General features: G+C 45.9%; 1 protein-coding gene across 3 annotated transcripts in view; it reads right to left on the bottom strand.

The window, feature by feature from the left end:
* The window catches only part of caln1 (calneuron 1), a 330,421-nt gene that overhangs the window by 59,668 nt on the left and 252,837 nt on the right, over positions 1–17,916 (bottom strand). The gene's annotated exons all lie outside the window — the stretch shown is intronic.

Below are 17,916 nucleotides of genomic sequence, written 5' to 3'. Positions count from 1 at the left end.
AACACAGGAGTGGGGTATGGGCCAGACCTGCGCCACGTACAGCAACAGCGTGAGTGCCTCGCACCTGATGACCAGGTTCTTACCCACAATGGAGAGAGATCGCTGCCCCCACATGCTCAACTTGTGTTGTACCTTGGCTACTCGCTCCTCCCAGGTTTTGGTGCACGCCCCGGCCCTTCCGAACCATATCCCCAGCACCTTCAGCTAGTCTGACCTGACGGTGAAGGGGACAAAGGATCGGTCAGCCTAGTTCCCAAAGAACATGGCCTTGCTCTTGCCGTGGTTAACTGTGGCTCCCGAGGAACTGGTAACACAGGAGTCTGTGCTCTACGGGCTGTTCCCAGGGACACACACCGAGATAAACATCAACTGCTGCTGGAGGACTATCAACTCGTTGAAAGACGCCCTTTGGTCTGCCCGAAACTTGCTGGTCTTCCAGCGCAAAGAGTTGTACACGACCGAATGTTGCAGACTGGCACAGTCCAAGGTCCAGGACTACGTGCTGAGGGACGCACTAAAGCCTGGGGCAGCCGCAGCAAAAACTCAATGGGGAAAGACCACAGTGTAAGGTCCCCCCACCAAGCTGAACTGAGGGGCTGGATCCATGGGAAACCCCTTGAACTGTATCGGAAAAATTTTCATTTGCTGTAAAATGTAAAAATGTTAATGGCATGACAAATGAAATGGAAGGGTTGTGAGGCAACTCATGATTGTATAGAAGGAAACTGACCGCCTTTGCACTGTTTGTATTTTTGACTTGGTGCTGTTTGAAACTGTTTGGCAATGTATTTTTTACAGATTTTTATGAATAAAGTATATTTTGGAAATAAAAAAAATTCTCAATGAAAAGCCACAGTAAACCATAATTGACAGCTATTTACATGAATTTGCACTGAATTCCATCTTTAATGAGACCTACAAATGCTTTGTGGCTATTGTTTTCTCCCAATTAGAAAATGCACAGCATATAAAATGGGTGAGAAACTGGCCTTGGGCCTTTTCCATGATTCACTGATCTCCCCCTCTTCAAATCAGCACTTCAGCAGCTATCACCAATGCAACTGATTGGACGAACTATCCAAGTTGAAAGGTGAAGGTTTATGACAGTTTAATTAGTTTGAGTACTCCAGCAGGCAACTTCTTTCTTACAGAAGTTCACGGACGGTACAATCTGTGAAGAGGAAAAGGAACTTGGAAAGATTAACTAAAAACTAGTGGTGTTTAAGTGAGTGAAATGAATAGGTAGTGCTCATCAATAGATGGGCAGCTTTACCATTCCTCATAGAACTTGGAGGGAAATAAGATTACATAATAATCAATGGTATTTTAGCAGCTTGGAATCACCAATAAAGGATTTGGATTGATAAGCCTTAGGCACTGTGATGTGTTCTGCATTGCCTCAAACCACATACTGTGTAACAGCGCAAACAAGTGAAGCAGTTTAATTCTGAACTTTAGGAGACTGCATTCGTTTTTCTCAAACACTCCAATAAATATGGCAAGACACTCCTCCAAAGTATGAATAATGTGCATCCTTGAGCAAGAGGTTATCAAGTTTCCAAGATCCTTTGATTATGTTCCAAATGTTAGGCTTCCCCAGAGGTGCAGAGCAGAGTCTGCACCTGTAATAGCTGCAAGCCAAGCACTGCCATGGTAATGAGGTGGATCTATCATTCGCAGCCCTTCAATCTTATTTTGCTGTGCTTACATCCTAGACCTGCCCATTTATAGTGGCATACCTAGAAGCTAGTGGTCTTTGCACCTGGATCCCCTCAGATTAAAGGGTCTGAGGGAACAGAGCAGCAAGGTGAAGAGGGGCAATAAGAACTGGTCAACTGACCTTACTGAGCCTCACTGGGTATTCGGCCTTGAAGGCCCTCGGCCTGCTACTCTCCAACAGCTACACTCCTGATTCCATCCCCAGTTCCCAGAGCAAAGTTCTGCCAGAGGGTGGGCCCATGCCAGGGGTGTGTCCAGATCACAATAGTGTCCAAATTTGCATGTCTCTCGACCTGTACAGGCAGAGCCCACTTGAGGACACTCTTCCTGTCCAGTGCCCTGCCAAGGTTGGGGTAACAATACTGGGGTCAAATTATGCTGTGGTGAATTCTATTCTATTTGCAACTCCCACCTGTTTCACAGCCCCATTGATGCATTTTCTCAATTTTGTGCATGTATTTCTTTGTCTGTTTAATTATATAACATTTTGAGAAAAATAATAGGAAATGAAATAATATTTGCAGCACGACATTTATAATAAAAATACTTTGCTCACTGCTCAATGTTTCATTTCAAGAATTGTAAGACTTATAAAACCAGAGGTTTAAAAAGGAGCCTGTTGTCATCTTCTTCCATAACACCACATTGCGAACTATATAAACAAATAGTTTCTTGTAGCAATCTGCTGCATGTCCCTTTCAAAATATGAAGATGTCTAACAGTGGCTTCACATTACAAATTTAATGTTTCTGTGAAGCAGCTTTAGCTTTTTACCCACTTTAAAATTGTGAATTGAAAGACATGTGTAAAGGCCCAAATTGAATCTGAAGTGAATTGGCACTCCTCCCTCTAAGGCATCTCACTCCACTTTGCTCTGGTGACAGCTGCAGTTACACAATAACTGTAAAACTGTTTTGCACAAGAACTACACTTGTAGTAAGTGCACCAGTAGTGAGGGTGATTTAGCACAAGTTCAAGTGGCTCTCCGATTCTCAGCTGATCAATTCACACTATTATATGGCACTAAGCCATACAGAAGTGAAGATCTCAGGTTTGATCTCTAGGACATGTTGAGTTAACTGATGAAGATTTTAGCAGCAGATGCACTGAGGTAAGGGCAATGTTACACGACCAGTATGTGGCCTCTTAAATACAGAGGATAAGGGATTGTACATCAGATCAGGATTGAATCTGGTGCAAAGATTGAATAGATTGCCAAAACTCAACAGTCACTTGAGTGTAAGTAAGTACTCCAACACTGACCAGTAAAAGAATTAAATTAATTTGCTTTGTTCCATTTTGAGCTGAGCAAGAAGGAAGCAATAACATGGAAAGAAAGAATAGTTTAATCTATGAATTAAGTCTTTATAAAATTCCTTTTTGATTTAGAAATATCTCACACTATATATGGAAAGCTGCCGCTTCAAGCCTCAGGCAGTTACTGTATATACACTAGTACTCAGTATGGTCCAGGGTCTATATGAGGATGGTAATGCAGATTATGTTTCTCCTGACCTTTTGAAAGCCAACAAGCAAATGTCTATGATTGCTGAGACATATGTCATGCTCGGTCCCCACCTGCCAAGAATGAGGCACATTAATTTTGTCATGAACATTGATTTTAAACTGTTACTGGAGTGAAGAAAGGACTTGTTAAACAGATCAGCCGTGGCTGGAAAAGACATTTGCATATTGACAGACAGTGATTGGAAGGACAAAGGACCATTTCCTGACACATTCAATCCACACTGGACCTTGATCACTAGGTATTATGTAAAGACCTGCTACCCGACTCAAACCCAACAGGACCCGAGGACATGTGTCGGGTTCGGGTCGGGTCAGGCCCCTCTGCCAGGTCTGGCTTTCGGGCTCGGCTCGGGTCGGGCTGAGTCCGGGTCATGCTCAGGTCGGGCCGGACAAACACAGTAAGTGCTCTGCCGGTAAGTAGTGAAATTAAAAAACTTGTCTAAGCTGGGAGTCCGGGACGAAACTGAGTCTGTGTAGTGAGCGAGTGATGTCACTATGATGTCATCATGCATGCGCTGCAGCTTTGTGAAGCTTCCCAGTCGGAAGGTAAGTAGAGGGATGGTCGGGTCAGGCTCGGCTCGGGTCGGGTCTGGCTCAGGCGAAACTGGAGGGACTCGGGCCGGGTCAGGCTCTGGTCCACTCTTGATCAGTCGGGTTCGGGTCGGGTTCTTTTTCCCGACCTGAATAGGCCTTTAGTATTGTGTGTAAGAGAAGCATTCCAGTGACTGCTAAGGTGATACAAACCAAGATGTGGTCAGATCAGTTAGTCACATGACTAACCTTGCTTGGCAACCTGGGTTTTTCTGAATTGTACAAACAGTTTGAACTCAGAAAGACTTTTTGTTCCTGGACTGACAAGATCTCTTCTGTCTGCTCCCATCTCTTTCTCACAAGTCATAGCGTCGTACAGAATAGGAACAGGCCCTTCGGCCCACCACGTCCATGCCGACCATAATGCCTATCTATACTAATCCCACCTGCCTGCATTAATTCCATATACCTCTATGCCTTGCTCCTTCAAGTACCTGTCCAGATGCCTCTTAAATGTCGCTACTGTTCCTGCCTCCACCACCTCTTCAGGCGGCTCATTCCAGATACCCAATATTCTTTGTGTGAAAAGTTTACCCCTTTGATCCCCTTTAAACCTCTTCCCTCTCACCTTAAATCTATGCCCTCTAGTTTTAGTCACCCCTATCACGGGAAACAGACTCTGGCTAAAATTCCACTTGCCAATCCCTTGCCCACTTTCCCAGTTTATCTATATCCTGTTGTAACCTTAGTCTCTGAATCCACTGAAGACACATGAACCCCAAGAGAGAAAAGTCTCTTACAGTGAACAAGGTTTAAGAAGAATACTGGGCCCCAATGAAAAGCAAGATCTACCTACAATCAAGGACTCTACAGTAGCCTCGTAGACCGTAACGAAAACTCTTCAGATATTGCCTCAAACTTTTCACTTTATTTTTTCTTCTGCTCTTTTCTATCTCTATTTGCATGTGTGTATCACGTATGCATGCTAGCATGGGCACGTCGTGTATCTGTAGGTGTCAATCAAATGAGAGTTTAAGTTTAAGTTTAACAAATTTCAATCTTTCTTCTTTAAACCTAAGAAAACGTGTTGTGCTGGTTTCTTTGCCTTATAATTGGAAAGTGGTGAACAAGGATTTACCAAGGGGGAGCTAAAATTAAACCCTATTACAGTAAGGCCAGGTGAAGGCTGAAAGGGAACCCTAGACCTCTTTTTCACCTGGTTGTAATGCATATAAAGGTCTGTGTGCATCTCTGCCTGGTGAGAGTAAGATACTGAATAATAATTTGTTATACAATATTTTGAAGGTGACCTCCACACAAAAGTGCTCCAATACAGACTGTGGAAGAATTAAACTTACTTGTTTTATTCTATCTTTAAAAGATGTTCTCCCTCTTGTGACAGAGAGGAGTGACAGCGTCCTGTTTCTTGGTCGTATGAGTACTGTACAGTGACCAATAGGACAGTGTGGTTGATTAACTTGAGCTGACTCTCCTGACTGACAACCTAGACTCAGTGCTAACACTTTTGCCTCTAAATCAGAAGATCATGGGTTCAATCATCATTCCAGAGACTTAATCTAAACTGGCACTCCAGTGCATTAATGGGAATTGTTGCACTCTCAGAGCTCCAACTTTCAAATGAAACGTTAAACCGATCTATCCTCTCTGATGGACATAAAAGTTTCCATTGCACTACTTTAAGAATAGTAAAGGAATTTTCCTACACTCTTGAACAAAATTTATACAATTTCCTTTTGAAAGTTATTATTGACTCTCCTTCCACCTTTCTTTCAGGTAGTGCATTCAGATCATAACAACTCATTGCCTAAGCCATTTTTTCTCATGTCGCCTCTTGTTCTTTTGACAATTACCTCAAATCTGTGTCCTCTTGTCACCAACCTTTCTGCCACTACTAACAGTTTCTCCTTATTTACTTTATCAAAATTCTTGATGATTTTGAACACCCCCATCAAATCTCCCCTTAACCTTCTCTGCTTCAAAGAGAAAAACCTGCTTATCCAGTATCTCCACATAACTGCCTCATTGCTGGTACCTCTTATCTATATGAGGCTGAACCAGACTGTCCACAACCTTGATGCCATTTGTGACTTCAAGATGAACTTCCAACTACATATCCACTCCATTAAGATCATCTATTTCCACCTCCGTAACATCGCCCAACTCCACTCTGCATCAGCAGATCTGCTGTTGAAACCCTCATTCACGCCTTTGTTACTGGACTTAAAAGCACGCCTTGTCGGGCTCCATAACCTTAAGTTCATTGAAAACTCAGCTACCCGTATCCTAACTCATATCAAGTCTCATTCACCCATCACCGCTGTGCTCACTGACCTACATATAAGCAATGCCTCGATTTTAAAATTCTCATCCTTGTTTTCAAATCCCTTCATGCCTTCACCCCTCCCTACTTCTGGAACCTCCTTCAGCACTGCAAGATATCCTCATTCCTCCAAATCTGGCCTCTTGGCGAATTTTAATTACTCCAACACTGGCGGCCATGCCTTCAGCTGTCGAGGCACTAAGTTCTAGAATTCCCTTCCTAAACCTCTCTGCCTCTCTACCTCTCTTTCCTCCTTTAGGACCCTCCTAAAACCTACCTCTTTAACAAAGCTTTTGGTCATCTTCCCTAATAACCCCTGATGTGGGTCAGTGTCAAATTTTATTTGATAGCACTCCTGTGAAGTGCCTTGGACATTTTACTATGTTAAAGACGTTATACAAATGAAAGTTGTTGTTGTTGTTGGTACCATTCTAGTAAATCTCCATTGCGCACTTGCTAAGGCCTGGACATCCTTCCTAAATCATGCTGTATAGAGTTGGCCACAATACTCCAGCTGGGGCCTAAACAGAGTTTTATAAAGGTTTAGCATAACGTCCTTGCTTTTGGACTCTATGCCCCTACTTACTAAGCCAAGAATCCCATTTACCTTTTTAACATCCTTCTTAACTTGTCCTGTCACTTTCAAAGGTTGTGTATACACACCCATAGGTCTCCATATTCCTGCATCCCCTTTAAAATTGCACTTATATAGTTTATATTGCTTCTCCCCATTATTCCTACCAAATGAATAATTTCACACTTCTCTGTGTTAAATTTCACCTGCTATGGGTCTGCCCATTTCACCAGTCTGTCTATGTCCTCCTGAAGTTTATTACTATCTTCTGCACTCTTTATCTTTTGAAGTCTTTTTAAAACTTTCTTCCCTTCCAATTTGCTCCCTTTAGCTTTCTTCAAGGCATTGACCCATGATCTCCTACAGCTCTCTTGTATCATGAACGAGTAGCCATTCCTTAAGTGTGCTCGCAAAGTGGGGTATCAGCAGATAATTTGACAATGAATGACTGAATCACAGCGATCCTCGATGCATGGTCAACATGTGACTTACCAGCAAAGTGAACTGAATAGCAATCAGAAACAGGAATCCTGGCTGTATAATTCTCTTCAAGCCCCCGCCCGCAACCTCCCGTCCCCCCGTCAACAACACCACAACACCATTCAGGGACACAAATACCAGTAGTATCTCCATTGCTAATCGAGCTGAAATACGCTAATGCAGCACAAAACCAAACCTGGGTCAATTCTGGTCAATCTGGCTTCGCTTTGAACTAGACAGTGCACTTATCAACTGAACTGTTCCCCCAAACAGGTAAGGCAAAAATTGAGAATTCTTTGGCGTCATATTCAAAGTCAGCAGGCTCACAAATCGGACAGTAACAGATTGGTGGCCTGTTATGTGGGCCACCTGAATTTCCTCTCCATTACAGTCACTAGCACTGTAACTGAACAGGCTGCGCAACCCTAGAGGGCATCACGGCAATCCCCAAATCGAATTTCATTCAGCATTTGCAATTATGCGCTTTCCATTGGAGTTTAGGGATGAGCAATCAGAAGTGGGAACTGCTTGTGCTTTTTCCTCCCCAGCTCAGGAACACTAAGGCTAATTGTTGCCCTCCATGACTAACCTATCAGAGACCAGCTAACTCAGTGCCGACCTGGGATTTGAACCTCAAAGCCTCTTGATCCAAATGGCTCAATATTATTGATCTACTAAAATTTTAATGGGCTTCAATTTAATCTACGTTCGAAAAAAATTATTTTATTACATCTGCATGTCTTGCTGAATTATCCATATAGTTAATACAACACTTTACTGACTAAAATTAACCATGTAGAAAGCATTTTAGCACAAAGAAAATAATAGTGATTAATAATGTGTTTTTCTTGACAATGCAAGAACATTCACCACTAATTTGTGCATAATAAATACTTAAAATTCTTGATTTTCAGGAAGAATTTGTGCCACGTTCAAGTTTACATGAAATCTAAGAGGTGGAAACTAAAATTTATGGTTATTTTAAATTGTAAATCTGACCTAGAAACATAAATCAAAATATCAGCTGGCCTAAGAATAGAGAAATATGCTACAGTGAATCACATTTCTCATTTTTTTGCCAGCCTCCATTTCTCTTCTCATCTTATGAAATGTTGGCTAATACTTCACCATGATCTGGTAGTCACTTTCAGTTCGCAGATACCGCAGGTGAATAATTGTTCTTCCGTTTTAAATCCAGAAGGAAGTGTCAGCAGATTACTTGACTCTGCAGAGCATCACAATTTAGCACCACCACGATCTCATCTGTACTCCACATAAGCATATTTGGATCACACTGAACACCAATCAACAATGCAAATACTGGCTGAAATTTTCCTTCCTTCTGACCCTGAGGGCATCAGCCTTGGCTCAGTTTGCAGCACTCTCACCTCTGGTTTGGAAAGTTGGTAGTTCAAGTCCCACTCCCGACATTTGAGTCTATAGGCTCAGCTGACAATTAAGTGCAGTACTGAGAAGAGTGCTGCACTGTTGGAGGTGCTGTATTTTAGATGAGATATTAAACTGAGGCCCTATCTGCTCTGTCAGGTGAATGTTAAAGATCCCATGGTACTATTCAAAGATGAGCAGGGAAGCTCTGTCCCATGTCCTGGCTAATATGTATCCCTCAGCCAACATCACTTAAAAAATGATTGATCGTTCATCTCACTGTTGTTCATGAAACCTTGTATACAAATTGTCTGCCACATTTCCCTACATTAAAACAGTGGCTGTAAAGTGCTTTGGGACGTCCTGTGGTCATGAAAGGCACCGCACAAATACAAATTCTTTACTCTTTTCTGCAGAATCTCTACAGTTGATAGTCTGTGACGAAAACCATACATGCCAAAATGAGACATATTAATTTCATCATATGGAACATTATTTTTGACCTGTTACTGGGCTTGAAATAACTTGTTTAAAAAGACCACAACAGTGGCTGAAAACATGGCTGCACATTTGCATTCTAAAAGACATTTGCCTGAAGAAGACAATGGGAGTGCCTCCCTGATTCAATTAGTCAGATGGATTTTGATCAAGAGACATTGAATGTGTAATTGACAGCATTCCATCACCACCCCTAACTGAAAGTGTCTGCTAAGCTTGAAGGAATCCACAAAATCTTGCAGGCGAGGCTGCTCTAAATAAGGAGTTAGTTACCTGCTGGCAACCTGGGGATTGTTTGAATTGTGCCACACTGAAAGGGACAGACTGCAATTTGAAGACAAAAGAAAGGAAAGGTCTATCCCTGTCTCTCTCACTCTCACACGCATAGTTCCAAGGACTCATGGAAGTAACTCAAGCCTCAAGACAGAAGATCCATGAAACAAGTTTGAAAGTGTGCAAGGGGCCCCAACAAGAACGGCAAGACTTAACTGCAATCAAAGACTTTACATTCAATCCAAAACCAGTAACTGAACTCCAGCTATTACTTCAAACCTTCCTTCCCTTTAATTCTTTCTCCTCCTCTGTCCGTATTTGCATGTGTGTTTATCATGTATGCATGCAAGTGTGGTCATGTCACGTATTTCTACTAGTTTTAACTGAATTACAGTTTTAAGGTCAATAAACTTACACCTTTCTTGTTTAAATCTGAGAAAACCTGTCTGGTTGATTTCTTTGCCATTACAATTAGAGAACAGTGAGCAAGAAGCTAAAACACTGTGTTTCAAAAATTAAACCCTGTTATGGCCAAACAAGGAACAGGCTGAGAGGGGGAGCCCTAGACCCTTGCCTCACCTGGTTGTAACAGTCACACTTTTCTTTAAAATTCGAGAACCAAACCACATCAAGCAAAAGACTACAAGAATGCCTGAAGGTGGAGCAGCCTCAGGGACACCACCGAGGATCTCTCACAAACCAATGTTTGGAACTCCCTTCACAAGCCTTCCTTGCATTTAGGTCCTTAAAACTCCAACCTCTCACTTCCCAGGGTCCTTTTACACTCAGTTCTCTGTCACCACCTGAGGGATTTCCTTCAGATGTTTTCCTCCATCGAACAACAGTACTCTTGTTCCAGGAGAAAACCACATTCAAGGAGGGAGAAATTTGACTTGCATTCGAGACAGGTGTGGAGTAACTGCTTTGTGTGCCACGTCTCAGCCAAATTCAGCTATGGGCCTCTTTTAAATGCTGCTGGTTAGGTGCAGGCACCAAACACGGAGTGCAGTAAGGTAACTGGTTAGTACATGGAAATTCATGTCTGTCATGATTGTATGTGTGGGCTTAAGCACGAAAGAATATATGGTACTTGGAAGGGAAACCAAAAGTAGTTTTGTGCTTTGGGGAAAACACCTGACCTGGTGGTTGTTCTAAGGGCAGATAAGCTTATGCTGCTGTAGTGAGAGCAGTAAGCACGAGCTCTACAGAAGTCTTTAATAAAACACTTGTTAAATCTTTGTTAAAGTTAAAGAAGTGATTTCAAGTGTGATTAATTTCGGCCTGAAATGTGACATTGGTGACGAGGTAAATTTGCGAGGTTATAAAGGCAAACAATAGAGAGGTAAATTCAGAGATATTTAGAATTGTGTCATGGCATTTGCTGGAGCTGATATGTCTGCAGTCCAGAGAGTTGAGCCATTTGATCCGACAGAGTTTGAAGAAGAGGTTGGATAAACTCGGATTGTTTTCACTGGAACGACGGAGGTGGAGGGGCGACATGATAGAGGTTTACAAAGTTATGAGCGGCATGGACAGAGTGGATAGTCAGAAGCTTTTTCCCAGAGTGGAAGAGTCAGTTACTAGGGGACAGAGGTTTAAGGTGCGAGGGGCAAAGTTTAGAGGAGATGTGCGAGGCAAGTTCTTTACACAGAGGGTGGTGAGTGCCTGGAACTTGTTGCCAGGGGAGGTGGTGGAAGCAGGTACGATAGCGATGTTTAAGAGGCATCTTGGCAAATACATGAATAGGATGGGAATAGAGGGATACGGCCCCTGGAAGTGCAGAAGGTTTTAGTTTAGGCAGGCATCAAGATCGGCGCAGGCTTGGAGGGCCGAATAGCCTGTTCCTGTGCTGTACTGTCCTTTGTTCTTCGGATGCTGACATTCACCTTTTGTTTGTGGACAGGGCGACAGAAGTACAGAAAACACAGCAATAGGCCTTATTGTTGTTCAATGGGGGTGCTTCAGTGAGGGACTTTCAAGACATTGCCTGACATGGGAGAAAAGGCAGATTATGAACCTGCAGTGAAAGCTTTGAAGGACCATTATGTGGTGATGCCAAATGCCACATTCCAAAGGCATGTTTTCTGTCAAATGAGACAGAAAGAGGAGGAAACAGTAGCCCAATTTCTGACTCGTTTGAGGCCAGCGTCGGATGGATGCAATTATGTTGCAAAGGATCTGAATAACCAGATAATGGATCAGGTGGTCCAACTTTGCAAAGTTGGATAAGTTGAGGCACAGGCTGCTGGAAAGAGGAGGTGACTTGGAGTCACTTTGGAGATTGTGGCTGCATTGGAAGCAGTGGATGGACAAGTTCACAGCATGAAACTTGGTCCCATTTCCACCATCAGCACGGCGAAATCTGAGGTTAATCAAGTGACACAGCGGAATCTAGGTATGCATAATTGTAAAGAGCAACAGTCTGAGAGAGAGTGTTTCAGATGTGGAAACTTGGGACACAATGAAAGAGATGACTGCTGCCCTGCCAAGGGAAAGGTATATAGAAAATGTAGGGGCAGAGAACCATTTTGCCAAGAAGTACAGAAGCAAAGCTGAATAGAGTGGGTAGCCTGGAAAACCATAGAAAGAGAGATGAAAGTAGTACAACTGTGAGATGAGTTGAAGAAGATGCAGTGAGTGAGGACAAGAATAGCAATTGTGGACACATGTTTTCTGTCAATGGAAGCAACCATGAGAAAGTTCCAGTGATTGTTGGGGGTGTTGAAGTGAGCATTATTGTTGATTCAGGTAGTGACAGTATTGTCACTGTGGGAGGAACTGAAGACAAAGAGAATCAAGTGCACATTACGAAAATGTCTCAAAAAGCTTTATCCTTACACATCTAAAATTCCACTTCAAACTGTTGGATGCTTCACAGCGAGTGTAAGAGCTGGAGTTTGAAGTGTGGAGGCAGAATTCATAGTGATTGAGAAGGATGGCGAGCCTCTTCTGAATAGAGAAACTGGCCAAGCCTTGGGGGTGCTACACATTGGATTGAAAGTGAATTCTGTGAATTCCTATGTGGAGCTTCGAGAGGAGTTTGGACCAGTGTTTCAAGGAATTGGGAAGTTGGTCTGAGAGGGAAAATTGAGGTAAAGATCAAGCAACTGGTTGACCAAGATATCATAGAACCAGTTGAAGGACAAACACACAGATCTTCACGAGAGAGGGAAGCTGAATCATGTGTGTGGTTTGTGGCAGTTCATGCTACACTGAGAGCAATCACAACTAGAGAGATTGAAAAAGAGTCAGACAAAGATCCAGAAATGAATGACATCAGACAGAGAATCCAAGCTGGAAATTGGGAGAATTGCCCATTTAGGGCATACATTGTTACACGAGATGAACTGTGCACAATTGGGAAGTGTATTCTCAGAGGTAACAGACTTATAGTGCCACAAAAGCTTAGCCTAGACTGCTGATGCTAGCTCATGAAATTCAAATGGGAGTGGTTGGTACTAAGCAAAATTTATGAACCAAAGTATAGTGACCAGGGATTTTTTTTTTCCAAAATATACTATATTCATAAAAATCTGTAAAAATACATTACCAAACAGTTTCAAACAGCACCAAGTCAAAAAATACAAACAGTGCAAAGGAGGTCCGTTTGCTTCATTACAATCATGAGTTGCCTCACAACCCTTCCATTTCACATTTGTCATGCCAATTACATTTTTACATTTTACAGCAAATGAAAATTTTTCAGATACAGTTCGAGGGATTTCCCATGGATCCAGCCCCTCAGTTCAGCTTGGTGGGGGGACCTTACACTATGGTCTTTCCCCATTGAGCCTTTGCTGCGGCTGCCCCAAGCTTTAGTGCGTCCCTCAGCACGTAGTCCCGGACCTTGGAATGTGCCAGTCTGCAATATTCAGTCGTGGACAACTCTTTGCGCTGGAAGACCAGCAGGTTTCAGGCAGACCAAAGGGTGTCTTTCACTGAATTGATAATCCTCCAGTAGCAGTTGATGTTTGTCTCGGTGTGTGTCCCTGGGAACAGCCCGTCGAGCACAGACTCTTGTGTTACAGAGCTGCTTGGGATGAACCTCAACAAAAACCACTGCATCTCTTTCCACACCTGCTTTGCAAAGACACATTCCAGGAGGAGGTGGGCAACCATCTCTTCCCCACCACAGCCACCGCGGGGGCATTGCGCGGAGGGGGCGAGACTTCGGGCGTGCAGGAAGGATCTGACGGGGAGGGCCCTTCTCACCACCAGCCAAGCTACATCTTGGTGCTTGTTTGAAAGTTCTGGTGATGAGGCATTCCGCCAAATGACTTTGGCGGTCTGCTCGGGGAACCATCCGACAGGATCCACCGTCTCCTTTTCCCGTAGGGCCTTGAGGACATTCCGTGCAGACCACTGCCTGATGAATCAGTGGTCAAAGGTGTTTTCCCGCAGAAACTGCTCCACGAAGGATAGGTGGTACGGCACGGTCCAACTGCATAGAGCCTTCCGCGGCAATGTGACCAGGCCCATCCTTCACAACACCGGGGACAGATAGAACCTCAGCACGTAGTGACACTTGCAGTTTGCGTACTGGAGGTCTACACACAGCTTGATGCAGCCGCACACGAAGGTGGTCCTCAGGATGAGGGCCACGTTGGGTACATTTTTCCCGCCCTTATCCAGAGGTTTGAACATCGTGTCCCTCCGGACCCAGTCCATTTTAGATCCCCAGGTGAAGCGGAAAATGGCTCGGGTGACCGCCACAGCGCAGGAGTGGGGTATGGGCCAGACCTGCGCCAAGTACAGCAACAACGTGAGCGCCTCGCACCTGATGACCAGGTTCTTACCCACAATGGAGAGAGATCACTTCCCCCACATGCTCAACATTTGTCGGACCTTGGCTACTCGCTCCTCCCAGGTTTTGGTGCACGCGCCGGCCCTTCCGAACCATATCCCCAGCACCTTCAGGTAGTCTGACCTGACGGTGAAGGGGACAAAGGATCGGTCAGCCCAGTTGCCAAAGAACATGGCCTCGCTCTTGCCGTGGTTAACTTTGGCTCCCGAGGCCAGTTCGAACTGGTCGCAGATGCTCATCAGTCTGCGCACAGACAGCGGATCCGAACAGAAGATGGCGACGTCATCCATGTACAGGGAGGTTTTAACCCGAGTGCCTCCACTGCCTGGGATTGTCACCTCTCTTATGCTCACATTCCTCCTAATAGACTCAGCAAAGGGTTCAATACAGCAAACAAACAAGACCGGGGAGAGAGGACAGCCCTGTCTGACTCCAGATTGGATTGGGAAACTGCGCTACTGATGCTTGCATAGAGCAGTTTGATCCAATTGCAGATTCCCTCCCCAAACCCCATTTTGGAAAGCACGTCCATCATGTAGGTGTGCGATATCCTGTCAAAAGCCTTCCCCTGGTCCAGGCTGATGAGGCAGGTGTCCACCCTCCTGTCCCGCACATAGGTGATCGTATCCCTGAGTAGCGCGAGACTATCAGAGATCTTCCTGCCGGGTACGGTACAGGTCTGATCGGGGTGGATCACCAACTCCAGAGCAGACTTGACTCGACTGGCTATGACTTTGGACAGAATCTTGTCGTCAACATTAAACAGTGAGATGGGCCGCCAATTTCTGATTTCTGCCCTCTCCCCCTTCCGCTTGTAAATGAGGGCGATGATGCCTTTCCTCATTGATTCTGACATGCTGCCGGCCAGGAGCATACTCTCGTATACTTCCAGCAGGTCCGGGCCGACCCAGTCCCACAGGGCCGAGTACAACTCGACCGGTAAGCTGTCACTTCCGGGTGTTTTACTCGTCTCGAAGGACTCGATGGCCTTTGTCAGCTCGTCCAGAGTTAGCGGCTTGTCCAGTCTTTCCCTCCTGCTGTCAGCTAAGACCTCTGTGATAGATAACAGGAAGGACTGGGAGGCTCTGCTGTCTGTGGACTTCGCGTCATACAGCCCAGCATAAAAGGATTTGCTGATCCTTAGTATGTCGGAGTGCGAAGACGTTACCGAGCCATCCTCTTCCTTCAGGCTGCTGATAACAGAGCTCTCTCTGTGTACCTTTTGGAAGAAGTAACGCGAGCACGTCTCATCCTGCTCGATTGAGCGGACTCTGGACCGGAAGATGATCTTGGAGGCCTCCGTGGCAAAGAGCGAGGCCTGCTGGCTCTTCACCTCTTTGAGGTCCTCCTTGACCTCGACCCCCATTGATTGCAACCGGAGCAGATTTTGCATACTTTTCTGGAGTCGGGACATTTCCCTCTGTCTCTCTCTCGCTCTCTGAACACCTTTGTGGATGAAGAACCTCTTGATGTTCTCCTTGATCGCTTCCCACCAGTGAACTGGAGATTCAAAGAGGGGTTTCACGGTCCTCCAATCTTTGTAATCCCTTTTGAGTTCCTCAACGTTCTCTGGGGTCAGCAGTGTAGCATTGAGCTTCCACGTCCCTCTGCCAACCCGCTGGTCGTCCTGTAAGTGACAGTCGGTCAGTAAGAGGCAGTGGTCAGAGAAGAACACCGGCTTGACGTCGGTGGATCAAACCGTGACAGCACGGGACACAAACAGGAAGTCAATCCTGGAACGGGCAGACCTGTCCGATCTTGACCATGTGTATCTACGCTGCGCTCCGTCTGCAGGTTTGCTGAAGACGTCATGCAGTTTGGCATCTTTAACTGTTTCTATTAGGAATCTGGACGTAGCGTCCAGTTTGCTGTCGTCACTGCCGGATCGTCCAGCCGCATCGATAATGCAGTTGAAGTCACCGCCTAGGATGACCGGCCTGGATGTCGCCAGCAGCAGTGGGAGCTGCTGGAAGACGGTCAGCCTCTTGCTGCATTGTACCGGGGCGTACACGTTGATCAACTGGAGCGGAGCGTTGTTGTAAATTACGTCTGCTACGAGGAGGCAACCGCACACCACCTCCTTAACTTCGGAGATGGTGAAGTTACCTCCCCGCAGCAGAATACCCAGGCCGGAGGAACGGCAATCATTACCCCCTGACCAGATCGATGGCCCGTGGGACCAGCATCGCGACCACTGCCTGTAGGTGCTGAGGTGTGGTATTCCACACTCCTGCAGAAACAGTAGGTCGGCTTTGACCTTGGCGAGGTAATCCAAGGTTGAAACACATCGCGTAGTAGATTTAATGCTACGCACATTAATGGAAGCAATCCTTACACCCATTTTTTTAAAGTTAGTTGTTGCTTCCCATACTATTTGTCCTTGCTAGTCCCAGTCCTTCGGGATGTTCCTGCATACCCATCATGTGTGCAAGCTGTTTCACATTAGTTGGGCTCAGAAACCCCTCCTGGTTTTTAATGCAGGGTTTGTTCCGCTGGGGTGACATCGGGGGGATCTTGTAGGCAGCAAGGATTGGGTTGTCCTCTGCTGCTTCCCTCTGTTTCTCCTCAAAAACATCACTGCTCCTGGCTTCCCGGAGCTGAGGTGCACCAGACGTGTCTTTGCTCTCGGTGTCCCGGAGCTGGGATGCGCTGGCCGTGTCGTTCGGTGTGGCGCTTTGGGGTTGGGGCACGCCGGGCCCATCACAGCTTCCCGTGCCCAGGGGCTGGGGGGCTTTATCTTCCATCTCCCTGGTGTTCTGCCACCTCTTTTGAAGGGGGCGTCGTTCCAGCATTTCCCCGTCCAGTGAAGAGGAGTTGTTGTAGTCTGTCTCAGAAGATAGCCTCCTCTTGCCATTGGTTTGGGTGGTGGCCTGTTCCGCTTTTGGAGGTCTTTTCTTTGTGGTTTTCCTCTGGACCACTTGCCACTGACCTGTTTGCCCATCTGCTGCCTCCTCCTCCATTGATTCTGTCTGTGGAGGAGGGGTTTCTGGGTACGGGGTAGGTGCTGGGTCGCTGGTTTCAGCTGCCTCCCCTTTCTTTTCCTTCTCAGGTTGAAGTTCCTCACTGCGGAGAAGGTTGCTCGTCTCCTTTCGAACACCGGACGCCTTCGTCGAACCTTCTCCCGGCATTTCCTGGGACCTTGCCGCCTGAGCCTAACTGAGGCAGCGTTTGGGGCAGGTTTTGTAGAGATGGCCTGCCGCACCGCACAAGTTGCAACACTTAGTCTGCTTACAGTCCTTGGTCTGATGGCCTTCCTCCTTGCAGTTCTTGCAAACAACCGTGCTGCAGTTGGCTGCCACGTGACCAGATTTGCCACAGGTGCGGCAAACTCTGGGCTGCCCAGCATAGACCAAGAACCCTCGACTTCCCCCGATAGCGAAGCTGGAGGGAGGGTGGATGATGGCTCCACTGGGATCGACCTTCAAGGTCACCTTGACCTGCCGCTTGCTGGTCCAAATCCCAAAGGGGTCCTTGACATCAGTGCTGCTGCCGGCCACCTCGACGTACCTGGCAAGAAAGGTGAGTACATCCACCACAGGAACATGGGGGTTGTAGAGGTGAATTGTCACCACCCGATCACGTTGTGACGGAAGCGTGGAGAGTGGCTCCGCTGTGAGGATCGACAGTGGCACCCGGTCCCCTTTCTCCTTGAAGGCCTTCAGGAACTTGATGCATCCCGCCACGTTCCGGAACGTCACGTCGAAGTATCCTCTGCTGGGGAAATCCTGCAGGCAGAAGACGTCCGTAGCTTGAAATCCACAGCAATCGATGAGGATTTTCTTG

The sequence above is a fragment of the Heterodontus francisci genome, chromosome 30, assembly GCF_036365525.1.
Source record: "Heterodontus francisci isolate sHetFra1 chromosome 30, sHetFra1.hap1, whole genome shotgun sequence".
In the NCBI taxonomy this organism is placed as follows: Eukaryota; Metazoa; Chordata; class Chondrichthyes; order Heterodontiformes; family Heterodontidae; genus Heterodontus; species Heterodontus francisci.
The sequence above is the reverse complement of the archived record's forward strand: the minus strand, read 5'-3'. Positions and strand labels throughout refer to the sequence as shown.